Source organism: Cryptotermes secundus, unplaced genomic scaffold (assembly GCF_002891405.2).
Source record: "Cryptotermes secundus unplaced genomic scaffold, Csec_1.0 scaffold391, whole genome shotgun sequence".
In the NCBI taxonomy this organism is placed as follows: domain Eukaryota; kingdom Metazoa; phylum Arthropoda; class Insecta; order Blattodea; family Kalotermitidae; genus Cryptotermes; species Cryptotermes secundus.
Window position 1 is genome coordinate 1,413,824 of NW_019737394.1, and position 27,998 is coordinate 1,441,821.

The 27,998-nt window shown below is 42.7% G+C and overlaps 1 protein-coding gene across 2 annotated transcripts in view; it reads right to left on the reverse strand.

The window, feature by feature from the left end:
- Nucleotides 1-27,998, reverse strand: part of LOC111870344 (chaoptin) — a 568,027-nt gene that overhangs the window by 396,506 nt on the left and 143,523 nt on the right. The gene's annotated exons all lie outside the window — the stretch shown is intronic.

Consider the following 27,998-nt stretch of genomic DNA (forward strand, 5'->3'; position numbering starts at 1 on the left):
AGGTTGGTGGGTGAGTGAGAGTTAGAGAACTGCTGCGGTTCAGTCCTTGTGAGCTGTATCTGTTAGAAGCTGGTAGCTGAGGCACGGGTACAGTTTGAGAAACCAGAGTAAGGGAAAATTCCGCCGTTGGAAGCCGTTACCAGACAACGACTGGTGAAGAAGACGCTGCAGACTGAGAAAACTTAGTGTGTGCTGTAGTGAATTTTAGAGTATGTGAGTTAGCGATAGCGCTATACTTACTTGTAGTTACGTTCTGTGAGAGTTCAATAAATGCAAGTACCAATCCAAATAAGTCTATAGTTACTGATACACGTGACAACATATAAGTTTCAGAGCTCTAAATGTCCTCTGCTTTCTCCTGTATTCCTTTGCAGTTCTACATGTTCTCGAATGACGCGTCGAGGCCGAAGTTTAACGCCATCTCCCAAGAATTATTCGCACAAATAGTCAATCGTAAACTGTCTCATTTATATAGCAAACATTTCACATATCCACATAAAAATATTATCGTTGTTCACACACTAGACACGATACAATAAAGAAAAGGCTGCTCGCTCGTACGTTCATGCAAAGTCTTAACGCTCCACAGTGTTGCCAACATAACACGGAACTGTGCAGTGACAATGCCGAATCTCATGCTTACAAAACTCTTTATATATACGCAGAAGAATAAAGTAGGAATCTAAACAAATGGGATGTCTCATCGCACTGGAAGGACGTCACAAAATGGCCGCTTACACTGACAATAGCAGCGCGTTAGCTCTCCTATTACCTCGAGATTCTGAATTCATGAATAGCAAGTTTAATGTTCTGCAAGCCGTGAAGAATGGGTGGGAAGTGGATGAGACGCGAGGCGTCGAAATCAATCAAACTATTCTCGAGTTCTGACATGACACAGCATCAATATCCGTCTTGTTTATTTATCTTGAATACCGCTAAACCTATGCAGAGCATGTACTGGACATAAAATTTATGTTTCGATTTTCTCTAGAACATATTTCCCGAACATCCTGCGCAAGATAAAGCTATCCCTGTAGCAGACGGTGGAGGTCCATAGGGTTGTGAGACATCGAGGATCCTACATTTTCTAGAAAATGCATGACAGATGGCGGTGAATTTGTTACTTACAAGCCGGCCGCCCTTAACCCCAAGGAGGATTCTTGGTAAATATTTCTGTTAGAGACTGAGTCGACCCCAGGGACATAGTGCAGCTACAAATATTAGGTTAATTGAAAAATGCAGTGATCTCACTGGGAATCGAACCCGCGACCTTGTAGCTTGTAGCATAGTGCCTCAACCAACTACGATACGGCGTGCACCCTCGTATGCAAGAAGATGAACCCCAGATACGGGAGCCGGGATTTCGTAGATAGTATAGCGACTGGCTACGGGCTGGACGGCCGAGGGGGCGAAGTTCGAGTCATGGTGGGGTCATAAACTTTCTCTTCTCCGCGTCGTCCAGACCTAACCTCCTATCAGATGGGTACAAGGGATTTTTCCCGGGGGCAAAACGACAGAGGCGTGAAGCTGACCACTCACCTCCAACTAATTACCGAGGTTAAGGAAACGTGAATCTATTCATGCGCTCCCCCCTACGCCTTCACGGCTTAGTGCTTCACTATTTAAGCACAGGGACAAATTTATCTTTTTTTTTACCCCAGATTACGATCTTGACATAGTCTCAGAAAGTAAGCCCCGTCTCCCCCCGACCGAGAACTCACTGCGATCTCTCGGCCAGTAGGTGAGTCCCTATCCTGACTATCGCGGCTCAAAGGATAGAATACGAACAGAGTTTATGTAACGCACTTTTCACCATTTAACTGGCCGCATTTCATTGTACTGGACACCCCAATTGCATTGTGGAAGCCACAAACACAGATTCCTGTGTTACGCTGTGGGCGCAAAAGCCTTCAGTTCCGGCCCGCGTGTCCGGCTGCCCGCCCACTGGCATCGACACGATAATTACTCCATCACAGCAGACGATCCATTTATAACAGGAATGTACGCAAATCTCCATGGTAACGCTAATTTCATTGCAAGCTCACTTGCCAGCTTCATGTTATGCTAATCGCCTCTCTTCATTTTCCTTCAACTCTACAAGGCTTTACGGTGCAATTAGCAGCGTCTTAACATTTCGTCACTTCGGTACTGGAATGTTTCTTCTTCATTCCTGGGCGAAAATTGGATAAGGCGCAAATAGTGATAGATCAGATGGAATACCGAGGAGCTGGATTCGATTCTCTGCAGGCCAAGATTTTCTCTTCTCCACGTTGTCCAGACAGGCTCTGGGGGCCACGCAGCCCCCTATCCAATGGGTACTGGGGGCACTTTTCCTGGGGGTTAAAGCGACCAGGGAGTGAAGCTGATCACTCATCTCCAACTAGCGCCGAGGTCAGGAAAGGTGAAGCTATACCTCCATTCCCTAACGTGTCTTCATTACATAGTTCAGCACAGGGAAAGCTTTGCGTTACGTATTGTGTTGGAATATCCCCCCCGCCATATACACACATTTCCAAAGGTTTGCCTTAGTTGCAAATGTGACATTTCAGAACGTGTGTTTAAGTCACATTTAAACTGCAGACGATTCCGTCACTGCAAACTCAATTCCATGAAAACTGTTGGAGGCTGGACATAGTACACTGTAGTACTAAGCAGACTTACCTAGCCAGGCTATGGAAGCCACGTCTTCAGAATGGAAAGTTCGAGTCCCGGTAGTGTCAAGAATTTTCACTTCTCCATGTCGTCTAGACAGGCTCTGGTGTTCACCCAACCTTCTATAAAATGGTTTCAAGTCCCTTCTCGGGGGGTGAAGCGGTCGGGGCGTGAAGCTGACCACTCATTTCCAACTAGTGCCGAGGTCAAGAAAACGTGGATCTCTATATCCACTGCCCCGTACGTTTTCATAGCGTAGTGCTTAATTAGTAAAGCAAAGGGACAACTTTACCTTTTACCTATCGTCTATTATAATTAAATAATAAAAGCTTATACAAAAAAGTTCGAACTTGAGTTTTAATTTTATATTAATAAAGCAGAAAATCATAATGTAAAAATGACAGTGAGTTTATAACACTTCATCTAACACAACGTGGCACTGGTCTGACAAGGCTGTACCAAACCATCTACTCATATCAACGCACTTAAACACTTAAATACGTCATTTACTCCAAATGTTTATAAATGTCATCATTATAAGCAGATGCTTGGCGTGTTTATAAATCTTCTACGCATACGTACTCTTAAACTTCCTTCATTATTTGGTAATCACCTGAAGATGGACATCTTATGACCGAAACATATTTCGAACGTAACAGTATTTGATCGTGAGGGACTGTAAAGATAGAAAATACCTCGACGGTAATTTCACGTTTTATTTTAATATCGCATGCCACGATCTATACCACTCCTGAGACTCTGTAAATTTAGTAGTAACAACGTTTTATTTGAGGTTCCCACAGCCGTGATCTGAACAGCATTATCTCCTGGGATGTTACTTCGTGTAGTCTGGTAGAACTCCATCGCAATAACTACTCCCACAGTGAAAAAAGTATATGCTAATATATGGACTTCATGACACGTGTAGGATATGCTTTTCACAAACAGGCCTGAACACTTGAACTTGGAAATGAAAATGTCACCTCTGTGACTACATACATTTATATATATGAGAACTGCGTACTGACTCCATGGCAGCATTCGTTAGATCTGAAACATGTGTATTATTTTTGTGCTAAATCCCGTAACATAATCACCACATGTGAAAGATCACTTCAAATATTTCAACATGTAGAACTTCTATTTTGCAACTGCATGCAGTTGTGGGCGGAATTTCCGACATAACAGCACAATCCACATCTCCCTCTGTCTCTCTACAATTATATAAATTGCGGGAATCCATCTATATATGACTTTGATCTCGGCACTAGATGCACATGAGTAGAGTCACGCTCCGGCAGCCTTACACCCTGGGAAAGATCCCTCGATTCCCATAAGATAGGAGGTTGGATGAGGCCAGGAATCTGTGGTGGGCCCTGTGGAGAAGGCTCTCCTGCCCCTGGTGAGAATCTAACATCAATTTCTCGACCGTCCAACATGTAGCCCTGCACCTACATCGACAGAACTTACCCTCTTCCTCCGTCAAGTGACCATATCATCAGTAAAATCTATTCAATTTTTATTTTTACGTGTTAACTCGACAGCTGTTTACAATCAAGCAAAGAGTAAATAGAAACAATAAGCAGAACAAATACATGGCCAAAAGATGTTCCAGTGCTCAGTATATACGGGGGAAGGTCACAATTTAGGGGATTGATTATACAAGGGGTTTGGATTGAATATTGGATTTATTGACACAACTCGGAACTACAAGTAATTATAGCGTCACCGCCAATCTCCACGTTTTACAAATCACTGCTGCAAGCACTAATTCTTTTCCAGCCTGTAGTATCTTCAACGGCCGTTTCCTGGCAAGGACTTCTAACAGTCGAGACACTTTAGCTTCCCGCACTCAGCTTCTCTTGTCAAAGTAGCCCGTGCAGAACTCGTGAACTATCAATTCAACTATAACACCATCTCTTCTCAGCCTCCCTTGATTAGCTAAATTGAACTGAATTGTCTTCCTTTGCGCAGACCGAACAGAGAACACCGATTCCAACAATAACTCCACTGTTGTAGAGGCGTGTTTACCGATCCGTTACTTAGAAACGGGTTGCGTAACACCGCTGTTCTAATGCTGCGTGCATGTTAGGGGCGTTACCTAGCAACGCATATTCCTTCTCACCATAGCTGCAAAGCAACAGCACTGCAAGCTACAATAAGTACAACATTATAACAGCGAATTTAATAAGAAATAGAAAATTGTACATTAACGAAATAAATCAGAATGTTAATGTCAAACACACTGACTCACATAGTTCACTTGCATCTAGGACGCAGAAAACAGGGAATGTAGCATGTGAAAATGAAGCGCGAAAGAAATTAAAGTCTCTAATATTTCTGACTCGAACCCTGATACCTGCAGCTTCTAACCGCGAACGGCAAAACCACAAAACCATTATAAACATTCTTTACAAATGATGACATTTAAATAAATATTAATAACTACAATGACTGACAACGTGTTTACAATTACAATGAATAAAACATTTCTGACTCCAACAGTATTTAATATTGTGACCAATATCCAGAGAATTGAGCACGGTCGCCCTGTAACTAAACTGCGTTTCAGTGTTCAGTTATTCACTCGCATTATCAACAGTAAAAAAATATAAATCTATCTAAATTACTCGGTGATTGGGACTAGCTCTTTCTAAAGGGCCCAACTGAGTAGTTTTATCCTTTCCTACCCATCTGAAGACGGAGACAGATGCAGTCTCCGAAACGTCGTGGTCTTTTGTCTTTTACATACCAGATGATGGATGAAGTCCAAAACAAGCCAAAAGAAGTAAAGTATACACCATCGTCAGAATCTTTTCAAGTCTATCTTTCCTTCTTCATGTCATTACTGGCCGGCGACTGTCTCACAACTAGCTCCTACTCTTCTGACTGCCGTCTCAAGACTCCCGTAGTCGCCAGCTGCTCCTCGTTATACTATTCTCAAAATTTAAGAGATCTATTTTTTAATTTCTTATATTTTTAAAACACTGATAAAATCTTTAAAATTGCTGATTCTGAGAACAAAAACTTCAAATCTGGACTTTTGTTCACATACAAATTTAGAAATATGGGGCGAGTGGAAGTATTCGTATATGCTACGCTGAGGGTTTGCCATTGTATAAAGACAGGAAAACGCTGACATAAAGTGAACACACAGCCTCCTGTTTAACGGGAAGTGGCCGAATCGTGAAGCTAATTGCTCAACTCCTATTACTGCCGATGTTACGAATGCTGAAGCTATACCTCCAATCCGTCTTCAGCCCTGTTAAAATATATATGCCTCTCTCTCTCTCTCTCTCTCACCTCATCCCATCAACTCTTTCCGCCCTCCCCCACCCCACGCCCACCCCCTCTCAAATACTGTAAATTTGTGCAAAACGCGGGAACTCGCTATGAATGTTGTGCATGAAAGCCCTCTGGGGACAACTTCCATAATGCACCACGAGCGTAAACACGGCGGGACAGTGAGCAATAAAAACACGCGTGGACTCTGTTGCTGGAACATTAATATTGTTCGATTGATTGATTGATCGCTGTTTCCTGGGATAATTCAGCTCCCATTTCCATGAAAATGTGGCCTTTGTGTGCAACATGTTTTTAAATCTCCAGGTGCCCTGTAAAAAATGAACACCTCAGATAAGCTTCCATTTATTTGAACTTGATATATAGTCGCTGCCGCAAATAACTTTCCCCTTTTAAAGCGAATAAACTTTGCAATGGTGCAGAATTTAAGAGTACACAGAAATCACTTCTAGGGAGTGACACTCATCTGTATACCATCGCAAAATTGCCCGACAACGCCACTTGGTATTTCACAGCACATATTAAACACAGTAAATCGCGTACACATTGTTTGGGCGTGGTTTAAGTAGGGATTATTTTCTATATTTCAAAGCACAAAACTAAATTACACAGGGCTTTGAAGCTCTCACAAGGCTCTGCAGGTTGAGCCACAATATGCGCGGCAAAGCTGAGTCACGTGTCGTGAACAGAAAGCATTATACGTACTTCTGAAGTTGGACGTCAGGAATTGATGTTAATATCAAATCTATGTTCACTTCATCTTTTGATCTATTGGTCCACTTTTATTCACGTCTTTGCCCATGTTTTTACTTAGAGAAGAAACAAAAAATAATAAATATGACATGAATAATGAAACAAAAGTATGGAGCCAACAAGAAATAAAAACTTCCCCCTGTCTATATAAAAAGTAAGAGGAAGGAATTTGAACAAAATTATAAACACACAAACTAAGAGAGAAAGTAAACAAAAATTTAAGAGTTCCTCCCAAACAAGAAAAAAATAATAAATATAAAATGAATAATGAAACGATAAGGTTGAGTCAGGTGAAGTAAAAAGGTAAAGATATCCCTGTAATGGGTCTTGGAGGCCCATAGGGTTGTGAGACGTCGAGACTCCAACATTTTCTAGGCAATCGGCTCATGGATGGCGGTAAGGCTGTCAGCCTTACGCGCCGACCGGCTGCCCTGGTACTCATTTCTGTTAGAGTCTGAGACGACCCCAGGGACACAGTGAGGCTGGAAGGATTTGATCAACTGAAAACTCTACCATGACTTTATGAGTAATCGAACCCGCTACCTTCCGTCTTGTAGAATAGTGCCTCAACGAACTACGCTACCGCGTGTCCCGTAAAGGCGGAGTAAACAAGTACTGAAACTTCCGCCCGCCTACGTAAAAAAAAAGAGGAAGAAAAGTGAACAGAATTATGAGTGCACAAGCCAAAGGATAAAATAAACAGAAAATTAAGGGTTCCTCCAAAGTAGGAACAAGATAAAAAGGAAAGAATGGGGAACAAACATGATTTAAAGCTCTTTCCCGCTATTCATGAGGAGTACAGGAGTTATTGTTACTTTACATTTACGTCGGAAACTCTCTCTCACTCTTGGAGCTGAACCCTTCTTGAGAAGCTGCCAATTGTGCAGATACTCAAGAACTTAGCAGCATTTTATGGAATATGAAGGTTAATTGTCGTGTTCATAAAAGCTCTCCACTGGCCGCTATCCTGAGCCAGACCAATCCAGTCCACACCACCCCATACTATTTCTCTAAGATCCATTTTAATATAATCCACCCACCTACGTCTTGGTCTTCCCAGTGGTCTCCTTCCTTCTTTCCGGCTTTCCCACCAATATCCTATACGCATTCTTCTCTCCCCAGTCGTGCTGCATGCTCTGTCCATCTCATCCTCCTTGACTTGATCATTCTAATTATACCTGGAGAAGAGTACACTTCTTGAAATTACAAATAATTTCCGCGCGCTGCTTTCCAGGAAATAAAATTCTTTCAAGTGCCTCTAATTAAGGTTACTCCGACGTCGCCTTGAGCTGTGATTTCCGTGCTCTAGTTCATCCATTATATGGAAGCCAAGTCCCCATAAAACACAGTACGTCTCACCGTATTATTTATCTTCGAATCGCTATATTTCTCTCCAAGGTTTTAAAGAGGGACAGAACAAACGCTTCAGCAAGTTTCCATGTTTCCATAATGTGAGCCACGAACGGTATAATCAATCTCAGACACGAGCGCGAAATTAACCTCACAGAAATGAGGAAACTTCTCGTATTCCGCGGTTGTGTACGAGATGGCACTGACGTACATCACCAGAACATTTCTCATATTAGCATTGCCTGCAGGCAAGTCATAATCCGGAAACATCGTATATTAGAGGGGGACTGAACTAACATGAAATAAATTAGGTTCAGCAGTTCCATACACCAACAGCGACAAGCTCCAGTGAAAGGAAATTTCTGCAAAATACGGATCGTTTACTTAAAAAGAAAGAGAAGATATTTTTTTTAAATTAAATATGATGTTTTATATTATCAGAGCGCAACGGTACGTATGTCTATTTCCGACTTTTTATTGGGTGTCTGGACAGCTCAGTCGGCACAGCTACGAGTTAGATGGTCAGGGTTCGAATCCAGGCAGAGGGTACGATTTTTCTATACTACACAACATCCAGACTGATTCTAGGGCCCATCCAAATTATCCAATGGATATCGGGAGCAATTTTTCTGGGGTAAAAACGGCCCCCTTACCTCCACCTAGTGCGGAGGTCAAACTATATCCCCACACTCCCCCATATGTCTTCATGACATTGTACTTAAATAATTATGCACTGGGGCAACTTTTCCTGTACAGATTCACCCAAACTGCAGCATTTTATAGAAACTAAAGGTTCATTGCCTTGTGGTCCCTACAACGAGGCAGATGAATCCGGTCCACATATTTCCATCCTATTTATTTAAGATCCATTTTACTTTTACCCGCCCATCTAAATCAAGGTCTTCAGAGAAGTCTTCTTCCTTCAGGATTTACTATTAAAACTTTGTATCCATTTCTCTCCTGCCTCCTGCTTGCTAAAGTTTATAGCGAGGCCAAAAATTTACGAAATTCCTCATTGTGTAGTTTGCTCGAGGTACCAGTTACTTTCTCTCCTATATTTTACTCAGGACACCGTTCTCAGACACATGGATACTCTGGATAGCAGAAACAATCATACTATGGAAAGTAACGGCATTTCGAGCACTTGCATGTCAGACGCGAGGACAAGTGGACATGTTTACAGTCCTGTAAGGCAACCTGCAACACAGTTGGCGTCTCGTGCATACCACACGCTGTCGCAACACAGCAGCGGTCACAGTCCAAGTTCTAAACGCGAGTCAGTGTTATAATTGGTCCCATTTCTCCGTACATTGCCTTGAGCAGATCAGAAATAAATTAATCACGTACTGCCTTCGGACTGTAGCAGAATTCCTCCGATTATAAAATGATTGGAAGGAAATACACCTACATTTTGATATAACATGAAGAATTCTTTCACGCAATATCCTTACAACAAACTGATGACCTTACTCAGCGGCAAAAGTACCTGTATATTAATCATTTTCGTATCCTACCCAGGGACAACCGCACGCGGTAGCGCAGTCGGTTCGGCACTATGCTAGAAGTCGGAAGTTCGCGGGATCGACTGCCGATGTCATAGGACTTTTCATTTTAGCTAATCCTTTCAGCCGCACTGTGGCCCTAAGGCCGAATCAGCCTTCATCGGGGTAAAGGCTGACCTCACAGCCACATGTGAACAGATTGTTTAGAATAATGTGGGAGCCTTGACGTCTCACAACCCTACGGCCTTCCACGGCCTGTTACAGGGATAGCCTTTTCTTTTTTTTTTGCTCTTACCAAAGGACAACACAATTCTTCAGGGTTCTGACCATGGTGTACGAGCAAAACAAACAAACAAAAACAAACTCCGTGATTTTAGTCTGAAAGCGAACTATACATACCGAGTTACCGGCGCTTGTCGGCGAGTTAGTGCCAACTTTAGAGGGTAGAGGGTGTCACGTGATCAGCGCAACGTATCCCCAAGGCATTAATTTCGGTTTTCTAGACGGGCTTTGAGTATAACAAACGAAATTACTGGTTCTTGGACTTTGTCCATTGCCCGGTATTTTAGAAAAAACCAAAGAACACCATGTTTCGAGAACTGGTTGTGTTTCCATCTTCAGGTAAAGGAGAGAGAGAGAGACACCTATTCTGCTGGGTCCGTTAGAAAGAGCTAACCTCAATCATTAGATGTGCAATGTTTTGTTCTTTAATTTCCTTTAGAATACGGATCGATGGGCAAAGTCCGAAAACCTAGTAATCCCCCCCCCTCCAAAGAAATATTGTTGCCCATCTAACGTAGTAAAATATTGTATGTAAGCATCCTGTCTCATATACAGGGCGATTCACGAAGTTTTACCCCCACTTAGGGAGGGCATTCCTGAGGTAATTTGAAAAAAAAATGTTAATATACTAATGGTATCCAACTCATAATTAAAGAGATACAGTAATTTGAAAACTGGCGAAAAATCTTTTTTCTTCGAATTTCAGTCAAAACAAATTAGAAATACGATACAAACACTTTTTAAATAGTTAATGTTTTAGGAAAGACGCATTCTAAAACCAAATTTTTCTTTTAAATTTCTTAATTTTGCATTGTGCAACATTTTTCTTCGATTTTGAAAATTACATTATTTTCAGCATCCCATTCTGTAAACATACCAATGGTTGCATATCACACCCTTCTATCAATCTTACTCCCACGGAAAGAGGCCCCGCTACCCATTGGATCGGCTGTCGGGTGGGACCCACAGCCGGTCTGGATGCTATGAAGAACAGAAATATGTCACCCCTGCCAGGAATCGAACCCGAGCCGTCCAGCCCATAATCCCTCGCTCTACTGACAGATTTATTTCGACTCCTTCAAAACCTGGCAACCGTTCGGCAATGACAGGTGTGCATACATACGCGGGTATCCGCTGTCCTTTCTGATATTTATGGTTTTGTTTCGATAATGACAAATGCCAAGTGCAGCCAGAGTTAACAAGGACAAAGTTTGTAATCCCCTTCGCCACCTACATCTGTCACTGCCCTCCAAGATCCAATTCTAATTTATCAAGAATACACATGTTCCTACATTGCTGTACACCCAGTGAACCTAAGTGAGTTCAACACTGGAAGTTAAAACAATCCCTCACACTTCCTTCCAGATAGGTCACCGTAACCTCAGAACGCCATTATACCAACATAGGATCACTTACACAAGAATTTCGGAAACGCCATAAGCAAACGACCGAATAACTACGTTGCCTCCACAGTACTGAACTCCTACAGCAAAGGAAATACCTTCCTCCTATGCAACTATGAAGTATCTAGTTCCATAACAGGGAAGTGATGTAATATTACTGTATCCCTTAATATCATGACCGATTGAGTCTCATAGGTCGAGCATTTGATTCCCGACGAGGTCATTAGATTCTTTAATTGGCCTACTCCTTCCAACCGCACTGTGGCCCTTGGGTCGACTCAGCCTCTAATAGAAATCAGTACCACAAATCTTCCTGGGAGTAAAGGGTGGCCAGCGCGTAAGGCTGATGACCTCGTCGCCAACTCTGAGCCGATTTCTAGAAAATGTGGGAGCCTCGACGTATCACAACCCTGTGGGTCTATTACAGGAATAGCTTTATCTTTTTTATTATCATGATGCCCGTCCATGTATTTGTGAGCGCTGATGTGTTTTTCAGTTGTCCCCCACCAAAGTAACTGTGAAATCCAGGATCTACGAAGAGAAATCATGCCACTACAGACAACTATGCCTTCGTAATTTTGTTTTCCTTGGCACTACAGCCCCAGTGGGCCTAGGCCTACCTCCATGAACTTCTCCGTTCACTTCGGTTTCTCTAGATCTTACACATGCGGTAGGACTCCTTGGGCGAGTGATCAGCTCATCGCAAGGCGAGACCTGTACATAAACACAGAAAAACGCACAGAAACATCCATGCCCTGAGTGGGATTCGAACCCACGAACCCGGCTTCCGAGAGAGCGAAGACAGTGCATGCCTTAGACCGCTCGCCTACCGTGACCGACCCTTCGTAATTTAGATGTAAGAAATAATATCAACATGGCTACCATACGAACTTACTGACCACTTATGGATCGTAACTACAAGTAACTATAACACACACACACACACACACACACACCCTGAGTTACGCACATTTCCTATCAATGTAAATACAACACACATAAAGACTTCTCAGTCTTCACTAGTCGTTTTCTAGTAAGGGATTCTAACTCTGTCCTCCGCCTACGTCCTTACCGGCTGCCGAATATTCCACAACTGAACTATTCTTCTCCTCACAGACTGACTTTCAGCTGACTTGCTCCCAGGCTGACGGTCATATCACACCAACCTCCCAGTCGTCTATTCACAGTTCCCTCAGTGCTTCAGCTGACTGCAGCTCGGCTGGTGTCCTTGTTATATAACCCTTTTACAAGGACCGAGCAGAAAACACAGTTTCCTGTAGTTCTTCTATTTTTGTAGTTCAAGTGTTACTTGTTAAGATTCTGCTGCATAGCAACGGCTATTTTCTTGTTTGTTTGTTTCTTGATCATTGCCTAGAAACGGATCTATACGCCGCAATACGATCTGGATACGTAAAAAAATTGATAAGGACTATGAGGTACCTCCAGCGTGATTTTATCAGAAGTATCTAACAGAGGGTTTCATGATCAGACAAAGGGAACCATTCCAATAGCCATTTTCCCACAATGTCCTTAAAGGTGAGACCACCAACAATCCACCTAAGGAATCTATGCTTTGTAGAACGACCACTGGCATCTGGTGGCATGGCGGACGACTTGACCTCACCTGCATGTAAACAGAACATTGTCACATAACTCGATTTGCTGCGGCTCGGTAAGCAGACTGCGCAAGCGCATTCAGAATGCGCACTTAAGGATTTTCAGACTACGGAAGGAAGAAATTTTAGTTTTCAGATTACAATCATTTAATGATTTTAAGGTGGAATTTGATGGAAAATAATGTGGTCGTTATGCAGTCCACTTCATTCCTTTATCACTTTGTGTGTCATAAACCCAACGGCGCAATATTAAATAATTATTTTTTATAAATGAACTTAATTTATATTCTATGCTATTTGTCAAATAATCTGAGTGCATTTTACAAACACAGTGGCCACGCGGCCTAAGGCATCAAACACCTCGCTCGAACGTTGGGATCGTGGGTTCAAATCCCACTTGAAGCACGGATGTCTGTATGCCTTCATTCTGTGTTTGTGTTGTTCTACGTGTAGGTAGCCGCCCCGCGACCGTCTGATCCCTCATCCAAAGAGCCCTGCCAACTGTGTATAGGATTAAGAAACTGAAAATCGGCCAAGGTCCAACAAAGGACTGTAGAGCCATAGACAGACATACTCTGCAAATACATACAGCCGCTGCTAATCAACGGGTGAGTTCATCCTATCGTCTGATTTCTTACTGGCACTGCCAGGCCTGCTGACATTTCTGGATGCCAATTCTCGAGATGTCGCCACATTGCTCTCAAATTCTTGAAACGGATCTCTCGTCTCTCCGAGTGGACTATTTTAGCTTACGACGAAGGATGTGGCAGGAGAATGGAGACAAAAAGGAAAACGTTGAGCTTCACAACTCCCCACTTCACCGGTAACTAATGAGGTGATAAGTCGCAGAGGGAACGGAGAAGGAACGTGGTTCCAGTGGAACGTTCACAGCCACTGACGAAACGACATGGCGACATTTTCAACGAGATTACAATTTGCACTACTGTAGAAGCCTCAAAGCTAACCCATACGATCCAGTGGTTGGAGTGTGGTGGCTTGCAGTGGGTAACAAAACGAGACATCGCAGACTATCAACAACAACCGAGGGTTATACACACCACTCAGGACCATCCACACCATACCTACGATCTAAAAGATATGACACAATATGGGTATAGCTATTAGGTCCAGAAATATCATAGAATAGCCGACAAGAACTGACCGGACACCTACACTATACGACGCCGCTTCAACAACAGACCACCGTATACCGGAGATATACATCGCCCATCGCAAGAGACAACGAAAAGGAGGATGATAACACCCTCCGTCACCTGATCTTGTGGATCCACACGCTCAACACAAAGTTCCTGATTAGAAACACATGCTCACGTGCATTACACGACATACACCAGTCATAACAATACGTCAATGTTATAGACACAAAACCACAGCGAGTATCATCTTCAGTTTACGGATTTATACTGTTTCACACTAAACTACAGTACATATCTTGATGTGAAGATTGGATCAATTTTGTGTAAATCTATCTTATCTGTAACTTGCACTTCAATGAACCTGCATTAATTTATTAGCCAACATTTCTTCTTTTGAAACAAGTACTTGTGGAAAGAACCAATAACATACTTTTTTTATTGCTAGTGGGGTGGGACTAAGTCCCTTGTACTGCGGCCACTTCTGGCCTATTGTACCAGCCCCAGATGATAGGTGAGGGTGATTGTGGAGCAATTGGTGGAATGAAGATAGGCAGGGGAAACCGAAGTACTCAGAGAAAACCTGCCCCAGCGCCACTTTCTCCACCACAAATTCCACTTAACCAGACCCTGATCGAACCCGGGCCGCCGCGGTGGGAAGCCAGCGACTAACCGCTTGAGCTATGGCGCGGGTAATAACACACTTTCTTTCATTCGATGCTGACCGCACAGAAAGCAATGCTTTCGACAATTTTTCTTTTGCTACTTGTGTACACGTTGCCGCGGTACGTGTTTACCGAACAGTTGCCTAGCAACGAAAGGAGGGACACATAGATACGTAGACTGGTGGAAGGGTTTTATGAAGAACACCATTGAGATGGGTTCAGATGGCATGATATACGTACCAGGTTTCAAAGATTGGCCAGGAATTAATTAAATAATTTTCCTGGACAGTAAAGCGCAGCTGGGACCCAAGGGGAGGGGATAAAGAAAGAAACATAGTGGGAGCCAATGGGAATAAAGGGACAAAAACTGGATAGAAACCGACCCTTATAAGCAGCACGCTGACTGAAAAACCCGTTTTCCCCCGCTGTTCCATTCCTCACCTGTGAGAACAGTCCACTGTGTTTTGGGCATTTCTTTGGACTGTCTCTGGCCGGGTTCCTCCTCTTTGCTGCCATGACAACCCTATATGCGATTTACCTACATAACCAGACCACCTCATGAACATGAAACTACACACTTCAACGCTGAAGATGAAACCGTCATGTTCCTCCGAAACATAGATGTCTGTACACAAATCTGCATGGTATCAAAAACAAGATCACCACGGTCTTAAAAAACTAAGAAATAAAATCCACAAATACAATTTTACTATGGAAATAATTTGATTTGCTCTTAAGACCAGGAAGGGTAATTGTACGTATTACAGGTTCATAGTTACTAGTGTAAAACAAAGAAGATATAAGTTCTATGAATTGCTGCAAGGCATAATACAAAAGTTAGAAAATAACAATAATTATTTTTGTATAACAGGAATGCTATAATTCGCAATAAGACTGTGAACTTTGAACAGGCTTAAATAATAAATTTCAAGACTTGGCAACCGATATATTTGTTACTTAAGCAATGATAAATTGCAAATATTTTCCTTAAACTTAAACATTCACACAATTATACACGTGACGCAGTCACTCTCAAACCTCTCTGTTATTCCCCCTCCACTGGCCTACGTTTACAAATGGGAAAGGCCGTATTTTTGTTCACACTGTAGGTTTTCTCTTATGGACGACCAATTACTGTAAATTATATAAACCTTTGCGCTAGTATTCCGAAAAACTTGTCTAATTCGAAATACGAAAGTCTCTCAAATTCACATCAGCCTTCAAATTGTTTCTATAGCTACTTTGTTTCTAAATGGGGGCACGCGGTAGCGTAGTTGATTAAGCCGCTAGGTCGCGGGTTCGATTCCCGATGAGGTCAATGGATTTTTCAATTAACCTAATCCTTCCGGCAGCATTATGGCCCTGGGTTCGACTCAGCCTCTAACAGAAATGAGCACCAGGAATCTTGCTGGTGGTAAAAGTTGGCAACCTCACCGCCATTTGTAAACCGACTGTCTAGAAAATTGGGAGCCTCGATGTTTCCAACCATACGGGCCTACAAAAATTTTGATTTTTTTGTAATTTTAATTAAGTTAAAATAATATGAGTATTACTTGATGACGGTCAAGAAATATTGGTCGAAACATGTAATGTAAAAACTGTATAACTATCATAGCATTATACTTGTACGTATATTGTAAGAAAAACGGCATGGAATAGTTTACACGCTGTATGAAGCAAAATTACAACATAATTGTATACTGTGCTACGTCATAATAAAGAGACTGGAAATTTAATGGCATATAGGCTTACAGTCAGTGCAGATATATAGACTTAGGAGGCTTTGCTGGCCTTTGAAACTATCATTGTCAAAAATATGGGGAAGAAACACCCCGCCCTCAAAGTCAGAGTGCCTATCTAATGTTCACTAATAAGAGAATCAGGCATACAAAGTGTATGTAAGACATGACTAACGCGCGTGCGCAGATCTCAGCAATAACATTAATTACGAGTAAAACAAATAGAAGGAATTAGTAATACGAGAGACTAAAAAGATGGTAGGAAGAAGCGAGGTAAAGTATAAAAAGGGGGTTAGAAAATCGGATTCAAGATATTCCTACAGCCGATTTCTTAAAAAAAAAAAAAAAAAAAAGAGGGTAGGATTTTGAAATTGGAGTTGTCACGCCGGTAGCCCGTAATCTTTGTATAGAATATGAGTTCCAGAGGAGGAGCAGCTTAAAGTGCACCACATGATAAAGTATTAATGATTTCAGTTCCAGGAATGCAATAGATCAGATATAAAAAATTTCTGGATGAGAGTAAACAGGGAAATCTGAAGTGGCTCCAGGGCAATGATGTGCATGCAGTAATGGAGATTACGATAAATAATTAAACCCTCGCTAATCAGGTTATATTTAATCCGAATGTCGGATAATAGGGAAATGCTGTTGGAAACTGAATACGTACTGTGAAAAACACATGGCTTTTAGGAGGGCAGAAGGGTTACTTGTCCGTTCAGACAAACCTTGACAGTTCTTTCAAACCTGCATTATTACATTCAACAACAAATACAACTCCCGAGTCTTCTGTCGATGAGTAATTTTATTTATTTTTACCAGCACTACTTATATCAAATTGAAACGGTATAAATTACCAGGTAGTGAACAAATTCCGGCAAAACTCATTCAAATAGGAGAAGAAATATTACATTCTAAGATCCATAAGTTAGTTACTTCTATTTGGCATAAGGAAAAATTTCCTGATCAGTGGAAGGAGTCTATTATTGTACCAGTTCATTGGTGTCGACTGGTGACTCAGTCTGCAGCCACTTGCTCATGCTGGTTCTTCACGCGTGGATTTTTCTATCCTGAAGATGGAGGCGTTATGTTTTTCCGAAACATCGGTTCACACAAGATTTACACGGCGCCACATGGTAGAATACGGCAGTCTTCACATGCCATCCTGTCAATAAACGGTAGGTATCCAACCTGTTAAAATACAGCAGTATCTTCGAATGAAGAAACGCGATGTACTTGCAGATCCTCCAAAGGATATTCATGTTCTGCATCTACTTGACAGAGAAATTACAGCAGAGAGTGAGAGATGGCGTGCACGTCCAGACTGGCCGGCCACGTGTCCGAAACAATGCAATGAAACCAGTGTGAGGTTTTCTCCGTGAAGTGTTTAACGAATCTCTCGACGTCGAGACTGTACAGCAGCGGATGGCAGGATGGTAGACGGATTGGAAAAGGATTAGGAACGAAGCGGTTGTAGCCAAATCGGGCATTACCCCCCCCCCGGGACTGAGAAAACCCACGAAAAACCTCATTCAGGAGAGAGAGTTGTCATGGATGAGATTCGAAATCATCCGACTACAATATAGAGCGTTACTTCCAGATAGAAGCTTTGAAAATTGGCGCAGTCCCAATATTTGGGAACGACAATAACAAATCAAAATTCGATTCAGGAGGAAATTAAGAGGAGACTGAATTCAGATAATGTTTACTACTAATTAGTTCAGAACCTTTTGCCTTCACCCTTGCTGTCTAAAAATGTAAACATTAGAACACACAAAACTATAATTTTTGGGGTGGTTCTGTGTGGGTGTGAATCTTGGTCTCTGACATTAAGGGAGGCACACAGACTGAGGTGTTTGAAAACAGGGTGCTGAGGAAAATATATGGACTGAAAAGAGATGAGGTGACGGAAGGTTGGAGAAAACTGCATAATGAGGAGTTTCATAATGTGTACTCTTCTCCAAGTGTAATTAGAATAATCAAGTCAAGGAGGATGAGATGGGCGTAGAATGTAGCGCGAATGGGGGAGTAATGGAATGCATATAGGATATTGGTGGGAATGCCAGAAGGAAAAAGACCACTGGGAAGACCAAGACGTAGGTGGGTGCATATATTAAAATAGAGCTTAGAGAGACAGGATGGGATGATATGGGCTGGATTGATCTGGGTCAGCATAGGGACCGGTGTAGGGCTCACGTGAACACGGTAATGAAAGTTTTGGTCTCATAAAACGTTGCGATCTTCTTGAGCAGCTGCACAACTGGCGGCTCCTTAAGAGGGAGTCAGATTCATGAAGTTCGTTACTTCCAAACCAAGCTGTCGAATATTGGTGAGGCAGAAAGTAGGCATCTGTCAGTCTGAAATTACACGATCTTCATACTCAGGGTGTTAAACATCAGTAAATTCATTCGGACACAACATCATTCGCCTTCTAGTTGAGTCGTTACTTCCGAAATGATGTAAATTTACAGTAGAAATGAATAAATTAATGCATGTGCCACTGATTAGAATAGAAAAGGGTCAATATTGAGTAAAAGTAAGGTGAAGCTATCCCTGCAACAGGCCGTGGGGGCCCATAAGGTAGTGAGGCGCCGAGGCTCCCATATTTCCTAGACAATCAGCTCACAGACGACGGTGAGGTTGTCAGCCTTACGCGCCGGCAGCCCTATACCCCCCCCCCAATAGTTCTGGTATTCATATCCTTTAGAGGCTGAGTCGACCCGCGGGGCCATAGTGCGGCTGAAAGGATTAGGTCAATTAAAAAATCCAGTGACCTCATCGGGAATCGAACCAACGGAAGACATAGAGTACGTACATAGAGGAATGCGATCAGGTCGCAAACCAACAGTAACCTGATCACGGCAGACGAGAAATACGCCCGTACTGTCAAAGTAACAAAATGAAAACGCCGCTGAAGTCAAGAAGTCACGGATTGGTTTGGGTTATGATATTTCCGGTTGTTGCTCGGATATACAGGTAAGCTTACCTGTAGTTACGCCCTTAAAGTAGGCAACGAAGTGTTCAATTCGTTCAAAATGAATACCACCATGAAAAAAGTCTTTACATATTTAAATCGAGAGAAATTCGACCGTCTATCGAAACACAATATATTGGTATACTGTAATCTTTTTCTTGCTTTCAACTGTTAACGCATATACCCGTAGCCAGAATAAAACTCACTCAAATTATAAAATTTTCGAACAATACTGTAACTTGTTGATGGTTTGGGGGCGATTTATAAGAATGGATGAATGGATTTACTGACACCTTATACACACACAACTCGGGACTACAGGCAATACAGCGCTATCGCTGATCTACACACTTTACAGTTCACCGCTGCACACGCACTAGCGTTCTCAGTCTTCACTAGTCATCTCCTGGCAACGGATTTATAGCAGTCTCACTGTCACTTCAAGTCACACATGAAGTCTTCATTTCCCAACCTAATTTTTTCTTTCCATTATTCTGCAAATGCCAATTCCGAAAACTCGACTCAATTCAGTTCCTCTGCTCCCAAGCTCATATCATGGTAGACTGGCGTCTCGTAACTCAACTCCATTCTTCTCAACTGAACTCTTGCTAAAACAACTTCGCAAGGACCACGCAGAAAACACAGCCTCTCAATTTTTGAGTATTGGGTGTATAACGCGACAAATAACTTCACGCCGTATTTGGTATAGCGAATTTTATTTCACATTCGCACTTACAATCACCCAAATTACAGATTCACAATTACTGCTATCTGCAGTATCACAAATACTACACTCCAAATGCCAGAATACAACTAACTGGTTGCTGGCTAACTCGGAACTAACTCGGAGGTAGCTCGAGGACTAACTGTGAATAGCCTTCGGTGCTCCTCATGTAGCCTCGATCGGACAATACAGAAAACGGCCACGTAATAAGCACCCTTGTTGCCTGGCGCTGTTGCCAGCAACGCTAGCGGTAGTAACCGCTGTTACTACCGTCGTCTCTCGCAATCCTGTTTACCCGCGCTGCCTAGCAACCCGCGGTACCATTGGTGACGTCATCGCTGTTGACTCGCTTTGCATAGCGACCAGGATGCTAGGACTCGGCTNCGTTACATCCGCTCCCCTCTTAAGACAAAGCTCGTCTCGAGCGGTTTCCTTTCAGCTCGCCAGAAGATCCAGTTGTATTCCATTCATCCATCGCTTTCATCCTTCCTTGGAAGGCCGGTACTTCTACACTACCGGTCCCTCCTCTGCTTGAAGTCTCTTTTTCCGCTTTGGAGGTGGTCGTCCTCTCCACAAGGTCCAATCCTTCATCAGGTCTTTCGTCGGAAATTTCTTACATCGACGTAGCAGCTCTTGATGCGGTGTTTGCACTCGCTGACGTCGTTGCTCCTTCTGGACTTGCTGGCTGGTACGAGACCGTGGCGCCAAGTCCTTTCTCCGGCATCCGAAGGTTCCCTGGGGAGTTTCCTTCTTGAAGTCATTTCTCTAACGTCGTGCCACTGTCGCGCGACGGGATAACACGAGTGTATAGTGCCATTGCATAGCACAGGAAGTTATTCGATCGTTGCTTGCGTATTAGTTGCCGTGGAAATATGTTTACAGAGTCGTTGCCTAGCAATGAACGTCTGTTCTGACTTCACTATTCCGGCTTTCGGGCGTCATGTCACAATATTTACACAGTTCAAAATAAAAGTATCCGTGAGCTTTTACTTTGGTTTTCCACAAAACCGATAGGTGGGACTATAGTATGATTACTGCCATATTTTGAGGTTCCCAAAACACGAACATGGAGTCTTAACACAAGCTGATTCTGTGCAGAGCAGAACGCGGTCCCCAGCCAGCTTGTTAGTCCTCTCGCAGTTGGGAGCGTAAGGCGCATGTTTCGCTCGCCCCCCCCTTCCCCCAGTGCTGAGAGTCCTCTGCAAATGATTCAATCCGGCGAAGTTTAAATGCGAGCTCTATTACCATTGAGACATGAGACGGACATTCAAACTTGTAATGAAACTTGTTTAGTGTATACAAAACGGCGCTTGATTACTGCTCCGATACAACTCCAATTTGCTCTGAATCGTAAACTCAAAGAGATCACCTCGGTACAGATGCGTGTGCCCGACATTCGGGACGTACCGTGTTCGGATCTCTCTTGGGTCAAATACAAACACAACAAGGATGGCTATGCAATGAACAGCGTTCTTATTTTGCATCCTGGAGATCCTCTCATTCAACGGAGAGGACACAGGCTATCATGACGTGTTCGTTCATAGCATGTGATCATTTCGGTTGAATATTTCAAATTATCTCTTCGCGTTTCGGAGACTTCATCTTCGAGTCTGAAAAGACTTAGTGAGATTCCTCATTCTCTTAGGCATAATGATTCAATTATACCTTAAAACAGAGCACTGTATCTTTCCGAATTTAAGTCTCGTCTGGGGTTGATACAGCGCCGATAAATAAACAGAATGCCTTCAGACACTCAGCTGGGCTTCACCCCTCGCCCCCCTCAACGGAAAATCGTATCATCAGCCAACACGGTGTCGTAAGTAGGAAACTTCGGATTAAAATTTTTGGCATTTTTGTATACGCCCGTAAGGCGTAAGGCTGACAACCTTACCACCATCTTTGAGCCAATTGTCTAGATAATGTGGGACCCTCAACGTCTCACAACCCTATGGGCCTTCAAGGCCTGGTATAGGGATCGCTTTACTTTTACACTTTTACCCACCATTATTTCCCCTTCGCTTTGAACTAGACATGATTATAGTAATTACTTTCGGTCATACATGTAAGGTAAGTTGTCGCTTTTCCGCAGCCGATGGGCTACGATCGAAGCCCAGCCAGAATAATCCCGACTTTTCCACTAGTGAACTCCGTACTTTCGCATCTCACAAAGCCACGGTCCCGCTACAGGCTCCATTGTAAGTCTCCAAGTCTTCAGGAACGGGAGCCTTCATGTTATCACGTGTAGGGGGGTTGTTGCGTGACTTATAAGATGGGTTTTGGATTGGATAATTGGATTTACTGACACCTTATACATTCACAACTCGGGAGTAAAGACAATTACAGCGCTATCGCTGATCTACACACTTTGCAGTTCACCGTTGCACACGCACTAAGTTTCTCAGTCTTCACCAGTGGTATCCTGGCAACGCATTTATAACAGTCCCACTGTCACTTCAAATCACACATGAAGTCTTCTTTTCATAGCGTAATTCCTTTCCTGACATTATTCTGCAGTTGCCAATTTCGTAGACTCCACTCAACTCAATTCCTCTGCTCCGAAGCTCATATTCCGACAAGCTGGTGTCTCGAAACTCAACTCTATTCTTCTCAACTGAACCACGCAGAAAACACAGCCTCTATTATGCTGGGAAGGCGTGTTTACAGCGCCGTTTCATAGCAACTTACTCGATTGTTGTCTGCGTATTTGTTGCCGAGGGAATGTAGTTACCGAGTCGTTGCCTAGCAATGAACGTCTATTCTGACTTCACTGTTTCGGCTTCCGGGAATCACGTCACAATATTATAATTGTTTCTGATGTTCACACCGTGCAGTCTTGGAGGTGGTGAAAAGTGGGCCAGTGGATAAGAATATTTCGGAAGCAATTTTTTTCTCCATCTTCAAGGTCGACCCGTCAAAGTGTACTTGGCATTAATCCCCAAAGAACACAATTTGAACAGGGCTTATATGGACACTCTCAACTTATCGCCATTCGGGTGAAGTGGATCAGACATAAACTCAACCCACACGACACAGCCCTGACTTCACTTGACACCTTTCAGTACAGACCCAAAGCAGTAAAATATTCACGGTTCAGGATAGGGGTTCAAGCCTGACTGTTCTGAAGAAAGTTCGGGTCCCATAAAAGGCAAAAAATTGACTGGTTGAGATCACTAGCTTCTCAAGAAGTTGCCTATGATCAGCAGTTCTCGACACTAAACACCATACGGACAAGTATACGACATTCCTACATTTCTTTCAACAGATGAATTTACTTTTAAACAGAGAACTCCGATTATCCTAATTAAATAGTGACGGATGTGGCCCGGATGATCGACAGTTCGGATAATTCTATTAAACTGTTATCAAGGAAAAACACTATTATAATAAACTGTAATAATAAAATAATAAAAACCTAAGTTATAAACTAACGTAGTTACAAATATGAGTCGGTCAGGTTAGCCGAGCAGTCTAAGGCATGAACTGTCTTCGCTCTCTCGGACGCTGGGATCGTTGGTTCTCATCCCACAGAAGGCATGGATGTTTGGTGTGTTTATGGGTTTATTTTGTGTTTGTGTTTATGTAGAGGCCCTGCGATGAGCTGATCACTCGTCCAAGGAGTCCTACCGTCTGTAATATGATGAAAATGAAAGAAAGCAACCACAAGGTACAAGAGGAACGGATTAAGTACGTCATAAATTGGTATTTTCAATGGAATTAATAGAAACGACGAGCACGTGGTTGTCTCGCCGAGTGAAGACAGCAGTTCGCATTCCTTAGCCAACTGTGAGCCATTTATACTTATTACTCATATTCATACTCATACTCATAACAATAATAAAAAAAAATCCTTAGTCTGATCATTCGCTACACTGGTAATTCGGATAACCGGCGTTCTATTGTCAGTTTTAAACTTCAACAAATCTGTTGTGCAATTAACTTCCTCACACTATTGGCACACAGATGGATGAGATGACCAATATACCTCCTGACTACCATAAGTGGAGATGTCTGTAAAATTTGACAGGAAGTATATATAGGTCTTCCTGTGTTGCAGCCTGTTAAAAAGAGAAATGCAACCCGTTGAACAAACTGACAATGTAATTCTTGAATTTGATGGCCACCATGATCCTCATATGGGTCTAAATGAATACGCGAACAGTGTTACAGGGCATTCATTGTGATGCTTTTTACTGAAGAGAGTGCAACGTTCCCGGAGTTAACGAATTCAAACAAAACAAAATATTTCATCAGTGGGTTGCACCCATTTTCGAACAAACTGTACTATTAGCCACAGGGTGTTTATATTTCGGACACCGGAAGCTTCGCCTCTGTGATCACGGCCGTACAAATTGCTGCAATAGCTTCTTAGATTCTTGAGATAAGGTGAGACTGAGTCCACTTGGCACGTCGGCATTAATGGGCCTACCGCACCAGCCACGGATGACAGATGAGCATGGAGCAGTCGGTGGAATGAGAATTGGCAGGGGAAACCGAAATGCTCGGAGGAAGCCTGCCCCAATGTCACTTTGTTCACCAAAAATCCCACATGACTTGAACTGGGATTGAACACTGGCCTCCGCGGCGGGAAGTCTGCGACTAACCGCCTGAGCAATTGCCACGGCCCAGCTGCAATATTTCTAAGTATTCATGGAGTTAGGAAATTTATGCTTAGTTCAGGCAATGAAAAATATTCGCCTAATCAAGCGCCTCTAATGTACAAAAAAGCGTACGAGGAATAATTTTGTGGTTGGTTTAAGCTATTGTTGTTACTAATTACGCAGAGTACGGCCAGGTGGCAGTGTTTAAGTATACACATCACGTAGGAAGTTCTACTTTCTTCCCGTTCTTTACAGAGTGAATATTAAGTGATTTTTATTTAATATTTACATATATATGGTAGAGCCATCTGCGGATCTTTAGCTAGAAATAAGATATATTTATTTCTAAGGATTCGCAAATTTGTTGCGTTTGAGAACATGCGTAACAATGTGCGGCTATGCTTTGGTAAAGGGCCGCGCCACAGCTCAAGCGGTTAGTCGCTGGCTTCACACGGCGGCAGCCCGGGTTCGATCCCGGGTCTGGTTAAGTGGGATTTGTGGTGGACAATGTGGCGCTGGGGTAGGTTTTCTCCGAGTACTTCGGTTTCCCTGCCAATCTTCATTCCACCAATTGCTCCACAAGCACCCTCACCTATCATCTGGGGCTGGTACAATAGGCCAGAAGTGGCCGCAGTACAAGGGACTTAGTCCCACCCCACTAACAATAAAAAAAATGCGTTGGTAACAAGGAATGATCGCGAATTGAACATTAGAAGAAGATAGAGCGTACGGGGGTAATATGGAATACTTAAGCACTTCTTTCTTAACACTCAGTGCTGTATGATTTGTGATCAGAACTGCACCAAACAAATTTGGATTTTCATTTGCAATAAAATAATATAAAGACGCAGTAGGCAAGGAAAGAACCAAGGATGCATTGGACGAGTTACTTGCTGCAGTCAGAGTAGGCCTACAGGCGAGCGGAAGTCAAATGCTCCCGTCCGACTAGCATAGCGTCGCCAGAGAACACGAAACCAGAGTGCAAACAGAATATGCTTCGCTATGCGTCTATGCACACTGCACTTCGCTCGCTACTGCGTCTCTTCAACCCCGAATTTGCTAGGCAAGGAAAGACGATAGATTCACCGCTGGACAAGGTGTTTTAAAGCTATGATTTCACAATTATCGCAGCTAATAAAATATTCTGATATGGTTCCATGTATTCTATACCAGGACACACCACTGCAAACCATCGCCCTTGCTTTTAATCCAAGGGAGCGTCAGTTGGCGCCCTGAATGAAGAAACCAGACGCCCAATAACTGTCTATCTTCGGGTAGAGACAGACGGATACTGGTACACATTAATTGGTTCTTGCCGTAAGAGCAGAGCAGAACAAGCGAACATCGACAGAGAAACAGGAAAATCTTAACTGAAGACCTTTCTATGAGGAAGGTGTGTACGAAAATGGTTTCAAAGGAGCTCACCGAAGAACTCAGTCTGTGAGGGAGTTCTTTGCTAGTAAACAAATAACTGTGCAGGAACACCCTCCCTACTCACCGGATCTAGCCAAAAATTACCTTTTTTTCTGTTCCCGAAGATAAAATAAATATTGCAAGAAGGCATTTTGATGACATTGATGACATCAGGAATAATACGACGGCAGCTCTGAAGGTCACTCCACAAAACCAGTTCCAAAATTGTTTTGAAGGGTGGACTAGGAGCTGGGATCGGTGCATAGCTTCCCAAGGGGAGTGCTTTGAAGGCGACCACAGTGATATTCATCAACGGGATATGTAGCATTTCTACCTCTACGAGTTCGCGAACTTTATTGTCATACCACGTAAGCCTGCCTGTGAGGGCCATTTCAAGAATGCGAGATAATCAGGAACGGCAGGTGTTTTTAAAATCTGATCTAACACTTTAAGTACATAACATTTTAACGCCTGGCACACACGGATGGAATTAAAAGTGATAGTTCTAAATTCTAATTGCGAGAGACAAGAAACAAATATATATCGCCATTGCTTATTTACGTATCTCAGATAAACATAAACAGCATAATAAAGGAATTAACGCCTCATTCCTTTAAAAAGGTTTTATCATTTTTCGGACGGATTCCGTATGTTTATTTGCGCCTTATGTTATGACATGAAGTAAAAGAGAATAAGGGGCAGCGTCATAGGTCAAGCGGTTAGTCGCTGGCTTCCCACTACGGCGCCCCGGGTTCGATCCCGGGTCTGGTCAAGCGGGATTTGTGGTGGACAAAGTGGCGCTGGGGCAGGTTTTCTCCGAGTACTTCGGTTTCCCCTGCCAATCTTCATTCCACCAGTTGCTACCCAATCACAGTTACCTATCATCTTGGGCTGGTAAAATAGGCCAGAATTGGCCGCAGTACAAGGAACTTAGTCCCACCCCACTAGCAATAAAAGAAGAGAATAACCCAGTGTATGTGAGGCATGGGAACATTCGAACATAATATAACACTGCCTTTAACTAGTATAGAGCTCTGCAGATTGTGAAATTCGGTTAATTTGGCGGAAAGTAGACATTTTGGCCTGTGTATCACTAATACACAGAGACCTTACGAAAATAAGAAGTCAAGGTCACATAATAATGAAGCTGGATCTACGATATTATTTTCTGTTACAGCTAATGAAACACATGAACTGGTCTCGATCACATATTCGCTTGGTTTGAGCAACGGAAATAAGAACAATACGTGGACCGTATAACTGGTAAATCATTCTGAAAGCGATACAGTGACAAATAAAAAAAAAACGGTTGACAATCTGTGAGAGAATGTTTCAGAATAGATGGACTGATGGATCTGGGAATTTCTGGGTACAGAATTTTATACCGCTGCAGCACATTGTGCAGAGTCGATATAAATTCACAAATATTTAGCGTCACAACGTACGGTATATTCTCCCGCCGTTTTCTGCAAAGTGGGCCATAAATTTCAGCACATACACTTGTCATTCGAACAGCACCTAACCACTACTTGCATTCCAGCCAGCATCCCCGTTACACAGCAACCAGCAGCGTAACGCACAAGGGCGCTTAGCCGCAAATTCTGAAGAAATGAGCAATAAAAAAATAAAATATAACTAATAATTATACCCCCAGGGCTCAACGTTACGAAACTGTTATATCCGCCATTATTCTGTGCCAATTTGACTAATCTTTAGTCATATGTTGTTGCATATAACAATAATTGTAATGCTTAATAAGCATTTGAGCTGCCAATGGATAAATCAGACAAAATTACATGCATGCGCTATGTACATTACCGCAAAGTACAGAAGTTTAAACATATGTTGAAGTATCAGAGGTTCTAAAAACAGG